This window comes from Hermetia illucens, chromosome 1 (assembly GCF_905115235.1).
Source record: "Hermetia illucens chromosome 1, iHerIll2.2.curated.20191125, whole genome shotgun sequence".
Lineage (NCBI taxonomy): Eukaryota > Metazoa > Arthropoda > Insecta > Diptera > Stratiomyidae > Hermetia > Hermetia illucens.
Genome location: NC_051849.1, coordinates 158,033,806 through 158,051,500, shown reverse-complemented (window position 1 = coordinate 158,051,500; position 17,695 = coordinate 158,033,806). Strand labels below are relative to the sequence as shown.

Here is a 17,695-nt window from a genome sequence, read left to right as displayed (position 1 = left end):
ATTAGCAATGACATTGCAGGGACCGCACTTACATTGGCCGCAAGGTTTTCATCCGTATGTAATCCTCTCTTCCATTTATACCCTATGCAGCACAATGGCGCCAAATGTACGTAGACAATAAAGAAGCATTTATCGAATTGTGCCAATTTTTCCATAAACAACGGACCAGACACTGAACAAAGTATATGGAGCCTGAATGCTCCATTTCGAGACTACTTAATTCCGACCACGTACATAATTTCAACAGCATAAAACAGAATAAATTCTCATTCATTCTTGTCGGCAATCGTTTGCTTCGCTTTTCATTTGCACACTCTCGATTCACTTCCTGTGACCATCGCCAAAAAGGGGGTTAATAGTAGCATTTGTACTATATACAGTTGTTAAAGTCGACGGGATTATCCTGACGCGAGCTCGCTTTCCTGATTGTGCCCTCAGAGTAGCCTCGCATTCGCCCGTTCGTTTGCTTATAACGCAATAAAAAAATTACAACCTAACGAAACGAGAACGAACAATAAATAAATAATCAGACAAATGAATAACAAAATGATTTTTCAGATGAATAAAATTAATTTTGCTTCCAAAAATGCGCTTCTCGCCGGGAATAAAGGATCGAAATGGAAGAGTGGGTGGTGGTGAAACCGGAGCAAGGCGCCAGCTACGTATCTGCAAGCGGAACTTTTAAAGTTGAAGGATGTCGAGTGAAGGGTGTTCGTTTGTGAACGTGGGGATATATCATAACATAATAATGAAATCGAGTTTAAAATCGCTTTATGATGGCATCGCAGGGTGGTGAGCTCAAAAGGAGAAGATGGGCAGCAGAGCAAACAGAGACAGATGAGAGGTGGAAATATTGGGGTGGGTACTAATGACCTTGCTTCCCATTTACAGGTTACTGTGTATCGTTCCAGTTTTATGTATATATAACGTAGGACTTGGCACTCGAAAACTCAAGCGTTTTAGTGAAATTTAAGACGTTGGCTGTAATTGCTTTTTCTCCAGAAATAAGGAAATGCGGATGGGAACCTCTTATTGCCGAAACTGTTTTTGTTACTTCTCCATTTCTGACATAAGCAGTGAAAAGGTAGGTGGTAAAAAATTACGAAGGCAATCGGATCCCTTTGAACAAACGGTCAAGATTTTCGCAACAAAGTCAACACGATATCATGGAGCACTTGAAAATGGCTAAATTTTGCTCCGCCTTTCCAACACCAATTTGAACGACTGCAATAAATTTTAAATCTGATAATTAGGAAATTTTCCTGTTTTTAAGGACTCGACTTAGATAGCTATGATGTAGACCCACTTTCGCATTCAAAGAACCACTTGTTTTATTTATGCATTCAAGGCTGATGTTCAATCAAAAAAACCCTTCCCAAACATTCCAGCAACATTCATCAGGCTCAGAAGTTCCATCTGGCTTTGCGAATAGCCATTTCTCTTATTCAAGCCCACGTTATCTTGTTTAGGAGATTTTTGCATTCGACAGCAAAATCTACTTTTGGATAACTACCCTCTTTTATCTTTCACCTCGATCCCCATCCGGCCCGCACTTACGAGATGTCCTTGCCCTATTCCGACGCTATGCAAGAAGGAAACAAGACGAGATTACTATCAGGTGGAAGCTGAGCTATAAACGGCTTATTGAAAATGAGAAGTTACTTTTATAGCCTTCGTCCCGGCAAAAACATTTCGGGAAACTTAAAATGGTATTCGCAGGTATCTTTTAAAATGGTCGATGACGACCCTGAAGGTCCTTTACGTGAATATAAAACAGAAACATTTTCCAATGCCTTTTGGCGACAGGAGCAATTCGTGCATTTGGCTAGATAAGCCTCTTAAAAAGGGATATCGAGGAGCCCCGAAAGCGTTAAGAGTTGTGAGCCAAAAGTTATCTGGACCCGATCTAATGGATTTGTATACATGACGCGTATTTTACGATAAAAGGACGAATAATTGCTAACAAGCCTGGAAGTGTGCTTATCAGAGGACTCAATCGGTTTGTTTAATGGGTTTGGAAGCTATTTTTAAACTATGTGAGGAATATCATTTAAATGTGATATGGCACGCTACGTTTTATTAGCAAGCGAGCACTTCAGCGCTAACAATGTAACTTCTTTGTCCTGAATATAATAGAATTTCTCAGACAGAAAAAAAGTCGCTAAAAGTAAGAATAGGTTCAAATTGCTAGAAGCGAGGAAAATTGAATTGACTAGACTCCATTCTAAATGAAAACAAAATGAAGACAGTCAATAAAAAAAATCGAAACAAAGTCAAACACCTCGAGCTAAAATGAACGCACATTTTTCGAATTTCAAATGAAAACCAATTTCGTTTGAAAACAAACAATTCTAAATGAAAAATAAATTTCCATTAGAATGATGCGAGGTATTATTCGAATCATCAGCTTGTTGCTCGCAGACAGACAAAGCCCGCAAGGACACGTTTCACTTGTGAAGTTGCAAATCAAAGAAGATGCCTCTGAGTTGCATGCGTCCTATATAACGACCCCGCCACTGGAGAACGTCTGGTCTGTTGGTGAATTAATTTAATATATATTTTGAGATATTTTCATTTTCAAATTTCCGTTAAATTACTTTTTTTTGAGTCCTTTATTTATATTCATATTGCTGCCGGCGATTGCAAAACTGAAATGCTTCTTGATTGTACTTGTTTTTGGTCAATGGCTATTTTGTGGAAAGGGGACATTGGAACGTTTTATTAACTAACACTAACTCCTAAGACTTATTTTAACTATTCCAAACCATTTCCACCTGGTCTACCTAAACCCTAAATCAATGTTCACTCAAAAAAATCAGTTGCTTATTATTCTATTATTATTATTCTAGTATTCAAACATTGACCGGGAAAACTGTACGTTGACTCTTCGGTTGATCTAGGCCGGGGTGAATGTGCATGCATTTAGTAATGCAAAAATTTGATTTAATTTTAGCTCTTGCGGGGGTCAGCAGAATCAGGAATTATCGGGATCCGGACGGCTGATGAAATAGGGAAATTGATCTGCTGGATTCGGCGCAGAGTTCGTTCTTGGCTTGGGCAAAGTGAAAGCCTAGTGTATATTTTCGAGACAATAATGGACAAAATACCTACCCCTGCGGTAATTACCCTGATACACATGCCTTTAAAAAAAAAGAGCACCAGACCAAATGGAGTTGACCCTACCAATAAACAATAAATTCGCTATTTGGATTGATGGAACCGGATTCAGGTTACTTTTTTCATTTACCGGTGTCGATTGTTCAAGGTGGAGCCACCTCGGTAGGAGTTTGAATGACGAACGGCGGAGAAACATTTCAGAACATTCTTGCGGTGTACTGAATTGATTGCCTTCGCAGTGTTTTTGGGCGGATCTTGGGACAAAATTCTATTGGTTTTGGTCAGGAATGCGTGATCCGAAACTCGCAAGAATGGAAACGGTATGAATGATTAAGTTGCGAGGTGGACTTTTAAACCGGAATTGTAGTTGGGCGACGGACGTCGCTTAGGGTAGGTGAGTGCAAGGACCCTTGATTGACGAAATGTCGGAATCTCAGTCAGGGTCGGTAATTGCATTCTTTTGTTCTTCTGTGTGAGAACCACACACTACCACAGATATATACAAATACCCCTTCAATTACTTGGTAAAATAGATAGAAAACTAAATTTAATACGAAAATATATCCGAAGATTCCAAAATTACATGATGGTACCAAACTGTATCCTGTGCTATCTCTAAAATTATCGAGATGCGTTCAGGTTTCTACGCTGAGGAAGTTGGCTCTTAACATACAATCTCGGGGCATGTTCTGGACTACTGTTGAGGTAGAATACAAGTAGGAAGCTAATAATAATAATAATAATCGTTGGCACAACAATCCATATTGGATCAGGGCCTTGAAGTGTGTTGGAGCACTTCATTCAAGACCGTAACGGTACACTACAGAACATTGTAGGAGGCAATGTGGTCAGCATTGCGCTCGCCCGAGATTATTGCCCTGATTTGACTCAGGTACTCATTCATAGCTGAGTCGACTGGTATCCGACGTCAAATTACGATACAAATTCCACTGTCACCAGTGAGATTTGAACCGCGACCTTCCGTACGGTAGCCTGGTGCTCTAACCACTCAGCTATCCGGACACTACAAGTCGCTTGATCCAGATAAAATTTACTCTGCATGTCTATAGCCCGTAATTATATTCATAGAGCTAATAATGTCTTAATAGGGTCGTGTAAATGCAAACTGAAAATTTTTGTGAGGAACGATTTGTACAGCAATCCTGGAATTCTAGGTGACGAATATTTTGACCTTTTCCTACTTTATTTTACTGTTTTAATTGGTATATTGTCTTATTATTTTAGTGTTTAGTGTATTTTATTATTTTATTCAAGATTATGGCTTTTTATTTATTTTTGTTAGTTACCTATTTATGTTATTTTGTTTTAAATTTTCCGAGCTGTCACAATCTCGGCATATACCGGATTTCACCAAGTGCCCAGCATTTAGACTCGGGCGATCCTACCTATTTAGAAGATAAAGGGGCTCTAATGGTGGTGGGCGGTGGCAAATTAATGGAACAATCCGTCGAGAACTCCTCGCAACATCGAATAAGAGTACGTATGCAGAATAATGCAGAATAATGCTTGGTTTCAAACAAACTGGGTGCGAGTCACAATTCCTGTAGCTGACAATGTTATGGGAATTACAGCCACCCGCTCCCACTCCTCAAGACGCCTAATTTCTATGGTTTCCCGACCGAGTTCATTTTCTTCTCTACGTATTTCCGTTCAATGTTGTTATTATGGGGGATAGCAACATCCTAACATGTCAACTTACAACCAGCACGTCAGGCTTTTTGTACGGTATATGCCGATCCATTAGGACTTGCCAGTGCCAATACATGATGTAAGCAGAAATATCAAGTACTACTTCCGGCTCATATCGATAAACCGGGCAGGTTCCCATAATCAATTCATGCTTGTATACAAGGTTATGAGGAATCATCTTATATACAACATTACGTCCGTTCGTGTATTGCTCCGGCGCCATAACAGTGCACCGGTGGCCGTTCTCCACCCGATCTTCCATTATAAGCTTTTTATAAGCTTGGGTGGCAATCACGTCGTCCTGAATGGCACGCATGAATCCCACCGTCTCAGCAAAGATTTCCCCAGCACACAGTATCAGATTTACACTTCCCAAGAATTCAGACAGCATAGCATTCTTCAGACCACCAACTCGAGCATGGGTTCCTTGCTAAATTCCAAGATATTTGTAGAAGTCTGCCTCGGCGTAGCTTGGATGAGGAAGTCGCCAATGATATGTCCGGCATGCGGATCATGATGTCCTTTTCGGATAGCATAGATTCAACACTTATCTAATCCGAATTCTATTCGGATTTCACGGCTAAACATGTCTACTATTCGCAATAGACTTCTGAAAAGGTCGTGAATACCGGTATACAACTGGATGTCATCTAAGTCCATCACTTGTGTCAGCTCGTACTTAGCAGGTCGAACACGCTCAACAGTACTGGTCTGCAACCCATTGCATAGTCATTCGCGTATTGCGGAAAAAGGCCGACGAATCTTCAATTCAACAAAGGGCGGTATGATGTTGTACCTGCCCTCATCGATGTTATTCCGTAAAAGGAGCGGATAGTAGAACGGTTCATTTCCTCAGTCTACCGTTCAAAGCTCCTGGAGTAGTCACTACAATCACCAGCGAAACAGCTTTATCAAAACAGGACCATGCTCCTGGCCATCATTGCACCTAGACGCTGAACCACTCGACGATTAGCACCTCTCTCCTGCTTCTGATTTTATGGATTCGTATTTTATACGTAACTGCCGGGTGTGGTTGCAGTTTCCTTGTTGAGTAATTTACAAAATTACCAAGTTCCAGTACTTCCCTCACCTACCTCCGTAGACGTTGCGATGGCCTACAGCCATTCAGACTTAAACTATTCATTCCTCTCATTTTCAAAGCCGGGCTTGGGACCGGCTACAAATTATTATTATGTAGGAATTGCGGTAGTAGTGATTTAGGCCGTGGGTAAATTAAAAATGGGTCGTTATCGTGTCCGCTTTATCATCGACCACATGGCTGTTAGCACTCCTCATGGGTTTTCGGTGGGTCCAATGGGCACATTCATTCCACGGAGCAGTCAGGGATATAAAGCGAGTTTCTGGATACTAGACAAGCATTCGAAAGGACATTTAGTGCTTTGAGAGCCACCCACTTCGATTGCGTACATACATATGTTGATAAATTGTGTTACATCTTCGATTTACTACTTCAGGTAGACATTTTAAACCAATACCGTACTTAACAAATATTAACATGATCATTATATTCGTGATGTTTGAGGAAAGATTCATAGTTCATTGACTTACTCCTCGCATTCTGGGAAATGCGGTATGAATAACTTCACCTTCATATAAAGTGCATAAATAGCATCAGACATACAGACATCCTTTCTAAATTCAACAGAGACCAGGTGGGACTGAAATCTGCATATGTATAATCCCTGCATAATCCTGCCATATTAGTGGTTTTAACATGGTCAATATGGATGATATTTCCAGTTATTGCATTTCTTTTGGGCCTTATCCAACGCTTTTTCAGCTTCCTTGAGAAGTGGAAATAGTTATTCTCCTCTTTTTTGGTGCGCTATATGACATGGACATCGGCCTCTCTCGACTTTACAATTTTAAGCAGTTTACTGAACTTTAAGCGATTTGTCGAGGTATGGTGAAGAACTTTCTCCATTTTCCAAAGCCGAGCAGCATGTAACTTGTGTTAACCACTAAGTCCTTCTATCTGCTTCCGAGTTTTCGACGTGGTAATTTACTTTCCACCTTGTTAGACTCTTTTACATACGCTCTACCGCTTGCTGAAGCATCTGAATCTTAATATTGAGTGCTGCTCCTGGTACATCGTATATTATGTACAACCCAATGTTGTACTTCCTCATTTGCCATTTGAAGGTGGTCACTGGACCCAAGATTCTTCAAAGTTCAACGTTCCATTCGAGAGACCCTATTATTTGGGCTGGAAACTACTAGATTTTAGTTACCTAGGTCACAGATGAGTTAATCTAGAAAACAAACAGTTTTCGCGGTTACTCGAATCAATGGCAATTTCTAAACATTTCGCACTCTTATAGGCAACTATGAAGAGTAACCAGAAGCATCCGCACATCAGATATCGCTTTCCTTTCATTTGACAATGCCTATGTTCAGCTAATGCTGAGGTTATATCGTTTCATTATATCTCAAGGTCTCGAAAGGCAGGGAGATTTGAGAGGAGGGTCCTTATTTGCCAAATCGACTCTATGGAATTACCTAACTCTGAAAAGAAAAAATTATTGATGACGCCCTTATGTAACATTTAGACCTTAAAAAACAGTAAATTTCTTAATTTTGTGAATTTTCTTCAAGCATTCTCTTAAATTAATCCTTGAAACGTTAGTACAGATCATAACGTTGAGTATAACACTGGCAAAGTTGGTGAAAATTCTATTGTTGTAAGTAAACAAAGACAAGCATGTCACTCCTGTCTGTTCTATTTAACGCACCCCAAAGTATAGATTGCTACTATCACATTGAAGTCAACAAGTCGGGAACCAGAAGTTCGGCACTTTAGTTATGAAAGGTTTTGAAGTTTTATTTTGTAAGAATATCTAGCGAACGATGGTTCCATTTATACATAGCTCGTAGCGTATATACGTTGAGTACTCCTAACATTCAATTCGATGTGACACTGATATTTAGTATATTTGGACGTATTATAAGTTTGCTAATAATAGTAAGATATCCGGTTCACCGTATCAGACCTTATATTATTGCAACGTGAACCTGAAATAAACTTGAAGGGCGTGAGATACCACGCCTAGGAACCACTATAATTTTTATCCAGATTTTCATCTTGGGTAATTTTTGAGAATAGGTCCTTCAAATAATTCACTCTATTATAAATGAAAATGGAGTAAACGCTGCACTTATAGGGAGAAAGGATTTGTGAAGACATTCATACCATTTGTAACTGCTGAAGATATGCGGGATGAGGAATTAAGAGGGGCATCGCTAACACGAACTGCGTAGTCATCCAAACTGATTACTGACCAATATAAAACAAGGCATCCATCATTCGACCCAATTATCAACAGAAATGCTGATGAATATCCCGAAAATAGAATTCTTAGAAGAGTGTTAGAAAGGTCATCCTTGTCTCCAATACGGAATTGTAGATGCTGAAATTTTCATTATTTCATTAAATTCAGATAAAAGGAGACTTATCCTTGGTTACTTTTCTCGAATAGCTCAAAATCTCATTTGAATTAGAAAATTCACCAAGGATTTTCTCCTTGACTTTTGATATTTGATATTATTTGAATTGTTGGGCTTTTCATACATCATGTTAGCGTCGAATACCGGGAGGGCCACACACGATCCGTTTGTTTTAGTAAGTACTATAGTTCCACCAAGTCAATCTTGGGGTGCTTGAACATTATTCAGAAAGTAAATGGCACATACCCAACCTTAGAAATAGACCGCTTTTCACAGCTGGAAAAAAAATGGAAATAAAGGGATGAATTATGGTTTCGTTGAATTTTCCATCTTCAAAAAATGATGAAGACTTGGATAAAAGATTATTATAAACAACCAAATAGCTCACACGGTACTAAGAAAAAGATAACTCAATTTCTTCAATAGTCTGACATGTCGTCCAGGATAATGAAATCATCCCGTAAGTTGGCGAGTCTTTCAGTAGCAAGCTTTCATCCAGGCACTGGATCATTTTACCAGTATCGCTTACCTGGAAACATGTCTGAGACGCCTATTCAATGCCTGTCTAAGCCTGCTGCTTCATTAGCGCAAAATGTAACTCCACAGACAAAAAAAGAAATTGAAACGAGGGATATTTTTTGAGGCACATGTTTTCCCAGGACACTGGTTACAAACAAGTTATTCAAGTGAAATATCTAAGAACTTTATCCTTGCTCTTCTTGAGACACAAAGATAAGGAATTTAGCAAAGAAGACTTCTAAAGTGGAAAGGATTTGCACTCTAACCTTTGCAAATTGCTTAGGGAAAAATAAAACAGTTTGCTGAGCGAATGTTTACGACATGACGATTCGAAGAACGGAGTCAAGCTTTTATGAACTTCAGGCGTAATCCGCGATTTATTTGCCCGTTCGGCAATTGCATGATTATACAAAAACGAACAAGTTGAAATATCGATATCTGTCATTTTTAGGATATTATCACAAAGTATTTTCTGTGTAGGCCGAAAAGAATTTTCGAAAGAAATTTGAAGTTATGATGGGAAAGGACGCAATATGCCATGGAATGGGCAACCGTTATGAATTTTCTTTTCTTTCATTAAACGATAGCATTTCTAAAATGTTGATAAAATTCTCTTATAAAGAAATTTCCTAGACTACCCCACTTATCGCAACCGCTCCTTAGTGTGTTCAATTATCATGCATTGATAATTTATGCTGTTGGAAATAATTTGAATCGATAAATCGACAAAGGAACAGACATTTTTAAGATTTTGTTTGTAAAACAAAACCTTATTAAAATCGGTTCAATGTCTGTCTGTCTGTCCGTCTGTCTGTCTGTCACAGGCACTTTCCTCAGAAACGGCCATACCGATTGACACGAAATTTGGTGAGAAGGTGGGACCTGTGGACCCCCAGGCATGCAAAGCGTGGTATCCTCCTACGTTGAGATTTAAGGGGGTCCCCATACATGCAAAAGGGGGAGTAAGTTTTTTTTTTCACCAAATATAGTCATGTGAGGTATTAAATGAAAGGTCTTAATTAGTGCTTTTCAAAGTCGGTCTCAGTTTTGAGATTTGTTAAAAAGGCGGCGAGTGGAAGGGGTGGAAAGTGATGATTTCTTTAACGGACCCATTCTCAGAAACTACCCAACCGAAAAATCTGGAAAAAATCACGAAACTGCCTCTATATGGTGCTCAGGCCTCAAAATACTCTCCATATCGATATCTGTTCAAATTAAGCTAATAATAGTATATTACCATATTTTTGGGAAAATTGAGTAAAACGCCCCTTAAGTTTATCTCAGAGTTATAAAAGTTGACAATACTATAAAATATAATATGACGCATACTATCTCCAATCAAAATCATATAATAGTATTAGTAACAAAGTTACAGTAGCTCAAAATTGTCTTAACCGTGTAAATTTACAACCCGAAGTATTAAATCTGACATACTAAATGCATATTCTTAACGGGCTACGTACAAATAGGATAGTTCTACACTCAAATATACTCACACAAGAAGCAAACAAACCCTTTCATACCTGAAGCGCCCAGCTTCCGATTTCCCGATTTGTTGGATTAATTATCTACAAATTACGAACTTGTCTATCTAACGAAACAGCAACAGCGCCTAGGATGGCAATTGTCCTTACGGTTACAACTTTTGGCCAAAAACGGATTTTCATTGTTTTCTGAAATGTGGGTACGCTTCTGGACAACGATATCGACACCCCAGAATGGTTTGTTTCTTAACAACTGACGGCTTGCGTGACCTGGGAACCGGATCAGGACCTTGAATGCGAGACTCTGTTCTAAATACGCCATAAATGAGGAGATCTCCAATATAGGGCAACAATTACAAGCACTTCAGGAGAGAATTTATGAAACCGATATTGCACTCACGATTGCTGATATGAAAGCCAAAGTGGAACTCGACTTCACATTGTTCGGCCATGCGATGGGGTGGCATAGCATTCATCTTCACCAGCGACACAATAACAGCTAGCTAGGTCTAGGCCTGCTTTAGTAGGGAACTCCAGATATCCCGATTTTGCACCGAGGTCCACCAATTCAATATTCCTAAAAGATGTCTAGCGTCCTGGCCTACGCCATTACAGGTAGAGGTCAAAGCATAGTTGCAAACTGCATTTTGCTGGCATAGTACACTAATCCTGCCTCCCTCAGTTCATTTTTGAACGGGAGTAATGGACAACTTTGTAAACCGCAGGAGCATGAATTTGGCTTATCGGTTGTTTGTACTAAAACATCTAATGAACGAGGTGGGCTATCTTTACCTGGAAGGGTTTCTTCCACAGTTCGGTGGTTATAAAAACATTTCCATGGGATCGGATTGGGCTCCACTGTCTGAGATGGTGAGGACAAGGAGATCGATACCATCTTATTGAAGAGATGCTAAGACTCAGGCGTTAAATCGTGACAAACACCACAAAGGCCGGAATGAAAAGAAAGGCTAGGACTACAGACACGTGACTTGTATGGTCTGCAGTATTCACTATGGAAGTATCCCGGAATATGGACAGAATAGTAGGCTGGGTGAAAATTCCGCACACAACTGCAATTTATACCAGCAGTATCCTTCTTTGAGGTGCGAATATCCAGTTGAATGAGAGTCAGCATCAGGATTCTTTTGCCCTAGTGAATTGAACTGAATTCCAGTTCACCATGGATATTTGTGTTCTTCTTCACGCTATTCCGTTGCTAAAGACTTATCACTTGTACCGCATTAAATGTGAAACTGAATCAATGCTTTATTGAATATGAAATGATGGCAAAATGATTAAAATAAGAAAGAAAATCTATGCGAGTCTAGCCTTCACATAGGAGCGAATAGGATACATTCATATTGTAGCCAACGTGGGTATAACCCATCAACTATCGAGCTATGCAAAAATACCAATGAGTTATTCGAAAATCTCCAAAAATCAACTCTCCCATATTTGGTTCCGTTCATAAAGTGAGTATAATCTACATTAATTAAAAACAATTCCATACAGTCTTTTCACCGGTTTGATGAACATTCAAACATTATCGAATCTACCAATTACCATTGGCAAATACGATTTTAATAGATTTGCTATTTTCAGCTTTGCGCCGATTCAGTTTTTATTGCAAAACCTGTGCTTGAAAACTTCATCGATTTATATGGATCAACTGAACTGAAGTGATTTGGTTCCATAGATTCAATTAAATATTCACAATTAAATTGAATAAGTTATTTCACAAACAGTTTGAAAATGAAAACCCATACAAGAGGATCTACATACAGTGAATCAAATGCATCGTGAAAGCGATGAATATTGAAGCAGATAATATTCGCTCTACAGTTCAGGAGCGATTTCATTTCCACAGAATTTAACACTTAATTTATCATCGTGATCAAATACATTCAACGGGAAATATGAGGCATAAATCTAGTATGGATATTGGTTGAAAACGGTTGAGTCTATCAATTAGTTCAATCTTTATTTATTGAATAATGATCTATCTTTTTAGGTCTGATTCACAGAATAATACTGATTATTGGAAACACAAGCGTTGACTTTTTCTTTCATAAATTCGAGGAAATGCCAAAAGGTGTTTCTTCCTCGGCATATGTACTTCCCTTCTTTGAACCTTTGGACTTTTGCAGAAGCTTCCACTGCTCCTTCACTGGTCTGCGCCAAGTAATTCTAGGGAAAGAATTTGTTGGTCATCTTGAAATAGTGGGCTCTATTGTGCAACGGTACAATATAGCTTGCCGTGCTTACGTAAGACCCATATCTCCCAATTTACCCATCCATCATCGGCAGGTCACTGCTCGGGCACAGGCCTGCCACAAAGTCAGTTGGGTTTTGACCGGCCCCAAACTTCTCAAAAAAGTGAAGCGATGGCGGCTTTATGGTTTCTTACCAGAGAAGTTTGGGTGCAAGCCCTAAGCGAGGGGTCCGTGGACCAGGAAAGAGGGAGTAAGTTGCTTCCCATTTGGTCCGGTCCAGCATTAAGTTGATACGGACTTAGGACCCCATCATTCCTAAAACGAATTATTTAGGTGTTGAGTGCTCTGAAGAAAAGTACCAAAGGTGAGTAGAGGTAATCAAAACCGGAAACTAAGGTGTGACTACCGTACCGAGAGCTGAATGGTCACAGTGGTTAAGACATGGCTGTGAATGGTCAACTCTGGGTAACAGGCGACCACCAGTTTCAACTAGTCTTGTCTCGACAAAAAAGGACTCTGCCCAAATCGAGTTATTGTCCGTGCTAAATAAAAGGCCACCACAGCTAACTATAACAAACTTAAAAACACTAGACAAATAAAATTATTAATTAAATTTCGGTCCAACCCTGAGGGAAGGGATAACTCTAAGCTCGTCTATAGCGAAACTCAGTCTAGACTCAGATTCTATCCTTATTGAAGTACGAACAAGTCCGAACCGAAACAGTCCTCTTCTTCATCACTTCTGGCCCCTGCCTCAGTCAGCGCCACCTGCTGAGGCTAAAATCTTCCATACGGGACAGCAAATAGCCTCCCGGGAAACCACCTTTGAGAAAAATAATGCGTTCAGGCAAACACCCTCCTGCATCTGCTGCTAAAGGCAAACCAACGCGGCAGCGGTCTTTTGACGATTCCATATCTTCAGCCCAAATGAAAGCAAATAGGCTTTGGGTAGCAACCCCAAAATCATTCCTTGTAGCCCATGCTATCAAAGCCGATAGGGTTTTATATGGCGACACCGGACGGAGCAGTGCGAACAGCTTAAGAGAAAACTCCTCCTAGTTGTAAGGAACGCAGCTTCGCAAGGAATTAAGCTTCGCTTTTAGTCGGTAGATGTATGTAGTAAAATGTTGCGGATAAATTTTGCCGAGGAGAGTACACACGAATGGCACAGACAGTACTGCTCTTTCTTTAATCATGTGTGAAAGGGTGCGCGATTGACACTAAAAAGGGTCTCTGAGCGGCCATCGTTTAAAGGAGGAGGAGGGGCGTAATGGTGCTGTGGGCTTGGAACAACTTAGTGTCCAGAATAACCTCAACACTTACTTCCACCTGGATGTTGTTAGGCAACCAAGCCGGAGAGAGGGCTTTTCCAGCATTGTAAAGCGGCAACTGCACTTATCAGTCGTCGGATCAATAGCTGCAGGACATGTCTATACCTCATACAAGAATCATGGGTTGTTGGTGAGAAAATCAGGGGCTTAATCTTTCGACATGCTGATTTCTTATATACTAATGGAAATGAGTGCAAAAACCCTTCAACGGATGGCGACCCCTCAGCGAATAAATTGATCACAAAAAGTTGAAGGGGAGACTAGAAGATCCTTTGGTGATCCTCATATTTTCCCTATGACGTGGAACATTCACCAGAGCTATTCAATATGCCAGACGCCAAGACAAATGTGATATACATATATGTTGTGGAAGCTCCAACATCAATACGAGCGGATCGAGGCTACTGGATTATTTGGCAGAAACTGTACTGTAGGTCTTCAATTTGGATAATGAACCCACTCTCTTCATCGTGGCCAGGCGAGAGGTCATTGAAATCACAGTGGAATCCCTCGACATTGCCGCTCTTGTCGGAGAGTGGAAAATATTAAACGATATCCCTCCCTAGGATCACAGGTTCATTGATTTCGTAACGGGCATGAATTCTTCTCCAACCACTTCGTTTGGGAATTCACACAACACTAATCGTTGGTAAGCGCATCAAATCCATTTCTGAAATTGAAAAAAACAGCCCAGGTGACCACAAATAACATGAGAAAAGCTTTCAAAGAGAGATGCCCACTCAGTATGCCCAAGAAGGGTAAAACGCCATGGTGAGACTTGGTGCATTTGGCGAAACAGAGAAGAAGGGCAAGGGTACTTCTCTATCGAGCTCTAATATGTTATTCGGCCGCTGCCTGAAATCGGTTCAAACAGCCTCAGAGAGCTCTAAGTAAGAGCATAAGGGCGGCTAGACGATCATCATGAAGATGCTTCTCCGAAAAGACCAACTCTCTTGTAGCAACCTCAAATTGGAAGAGGATCCTTATCAAAAAACGTAGCCAGCAGCACGATTATCTGCGTCAACAGAGCGGATTGTACACAGAAAGCGATACAGAAACGGCAAATTATTTGCTTGAAGTGCACTTACCTCCTCCCTCTGGGTGGCATTACTTCTGCTGTCGTAATAGAGGGAATACATCTCCGGAATATATGCCGTATTTGATTAGCATACACTTATATTCCAATTAAGTGACGGTATGCAAACGTGATTTTTTTTGTTTCCACACCAAGGAAACATACCTACACGTACGCAAAAGTCTTCTGACCGATTTGTCTAGCCTCTTGGTTATGGCTCCTAGAGGACACAAAAATCTCCGGCTAGGAAGCCTGGACTGATTATTTTTACTAGGAACGTCAGGTGCGACAGCTACACACTAACCACTTTGCAGGGGCGGAAATAAATCTTTTACAAATAATCAAATAATTGGGATGCCACTTCGCCTGGAGCTAACGTGGAAGCACCATATCTAGGAGCACAAATGTTGCAGTTTGCTCTAGTGCTGTAAGACTGGGTACCTTCACTGCAACGGGATAAGTGAAATAATTCTGCCGTAATCACCAAAAGAGAAGAATGGTCAACAAATGGTCGCGAGTGTTTTGGGAATACAGGCTTAATAATCTTCACGAAGGGTCAGTCATGGAAAATGCATCGGGAGCAGGGCTGTTCTCTGAAAATCCGATTATGGAACTGGCCCGACCTATGGCAAAGATGACATCCATATTCCTAGCGAAGATAAATGTCATTTAATTATCAGTAGAAGAATGTTTGCGACAACAAAAATAGAGGGCTCGCACAATATGAATCTGTTCCGACAATGGTACAGAATTATCAGCATTAAACGGCGACAACACACACATCAAGCCAGTTGGTGTAGAGTTTTTACCAGATTTTGCTGAAACTTGGTCAACTGAACGAAACATTCCTGATGTGGGTGTTAAGACACTCAAACAACGTCTATAATGAAACAGCTGACAGACTGGCTCGCCGAAGTCCTAGATACACAATGGTGGGACCAGAACCAGCTTTTGGTATCCGGATACCTATTGTCAACTTTACTTTCAAGGATGAACCATCTGCCAGGGCACCTGAACATCGCTTACAATGAGTAGCTTCAGCAACTTACTTGTCAGAGGTTTGGCTCCTCAATCGTTGGACCCGAGCCAGCATTTGACATTTGGCCATCGACAGTCATGTCTGTTCTAATGAGTGAAGTTGCGTTAGCTCCCATAGCCGAATGAAGCATCTGTGGATATTCTCTGATTCGTAAAAGCCGGCGAACACCGCGGGCGGGAGTCGTTTGCTTCTTGGATTCACTAGATTCAGTCAGTGATTCATTGAATTTACTGTAAAGATTAAGTTATTTGTACTTTAGTTAAGGTAATTCATCTCATTCAACAATTTAGGCTTTCCCATCTCTACCTCAAGTGATTATCTCCCGGCAAACCTGAAGTTATCAGCTAAAAAATTTCACTCAATGAAATTAGGTTGAACTACCGGAAAGTGTTCTTCACTAGATGCGTGCCTCGAATATATCGTCGATGATATGGTTCCAATCTTAACGCAAGACACAAAAGTAACGAATTCTTTTGATTCTCTTCTTGAAGGGATCTTTAAGAGTCTCTTGAGCCTAACAAACTTCAAACCATATTTGTAGCGAACACAGGCTAAGAATTATATGATAACACTTCCCATATCTGCGGAACGTCATTACTGCTACGCCTACTAAACTTTCTACATTCACCCCATTTGCTAGGAGCTTGTTCTAATTTCGAAGAAGAAAAATGCGGCCCTGCAATTAGAGCCTAGGAAAGAGGACGAACGCTCCAGCAATCTGCCTCTACCCATAAAATGACTCGTTTAAATACCCTATGACATACGTACACAAAAATGTGCTAATGATACTTAATTTCGACACGAAATCGTATAATATATTCGCGGTCTAAGCCCCTGGGAAGCGTGAGATGTATGTTATACGTCGAAATTGAAATACCCATTATGTCTTTAATAGGGTTAGAAGCCATTATCCGTTTAGTACTTCGCTTCGCCTTCAGGGTTTCGATCAATGCAAGCCATTTGTATTCAGGCAAGGAATAAGCATTTGGTCGACTCGGCTCCCAGTTCACGATTATATAAGAGCGATGTGAATGTAAGATGAGGGGTGGGGGCGCTCTAGCTTTGGAAGCTGTAATGAGGTTCCCAACGCTTAATTACATTCCTGTCATGGACTTCTTTACTTCTTTGCCGCAATACACTTAACCGAAATTAATTCTCATTTCACGGCTCAGTGTTGGGTTAGGCGGATCATTTTGAATGGGATTGGAGATGGTGCAGTATCAAAGACTATTTGCGCTGCTGTTCTTATTTCGCACCCTCCAAGCGACCCGACTTTGAAGTGAAATGTTGACATGCCCACCGCGAGGATGCTTTTGGTCTCAACTTGAGTGGGTTAGTGGATACAGTTTGCAGCGGAATCGCTGTCGCATATTTTATAGGAACGATAAAAATTATGGAAAAGCCAGAGTAGAAGTAGTATGCAGGAGCGCATTCACTTAGCTTTTCGATTCCTATAAGCAGCATATATGTCCCGTGTTTTCTCCTATAAATGGGAAGGGGATCGTCAAGGATTTCTATCAAAATGTTAGCCACGAATCGGCAACAAATAAGAACTTCTCCCTTGACTCGAAAATTAGCCACCAATAAACATAAATTTCAAATGTTCCAAGCATCTTGCGTATCAAATTTTACTTAAAACTTTTTTATCCAATCTGTAAGCCGGAAACTGGAACTAGTACCTTGAGAACGCAATGGCTTAGCTCCAAACAAAAGTAAGTTTATCCCCTTTTTTCCTTCTCGCC

At 40.4% G+C, this 17,695-nt stretch overlaps 1 protein-coding gene and 1 long non-coding RNA gene across 2 annotated transcripts in view; one reads left to right on the top strand and one right to left on the bottom strand.

The window, feature by feature from the left end:
* Nucleotides 1-17,695, top strand: part of LOC119646705 — a 203,492-nt gene that overhangs the window by 25,933 nt on the left and 159,864 nt on the right. The gene's annotated exons all lie outside the window — the stretch shown is intronic.
* LOC119646706 lies at nucleotides 360-16,493 on the bottom strand. The gene is made up of 3 exons (XR_005248764.1): nucleotides 16,260-16,493; nucleotides 15,964-16,183; nucleotides 360-493 (listed from the first exon to the last, which is right to left on the bottom strand). It is a non-coding gene; the product is annotated as an uncharacterized LOC119646706 (long non-coding RNA).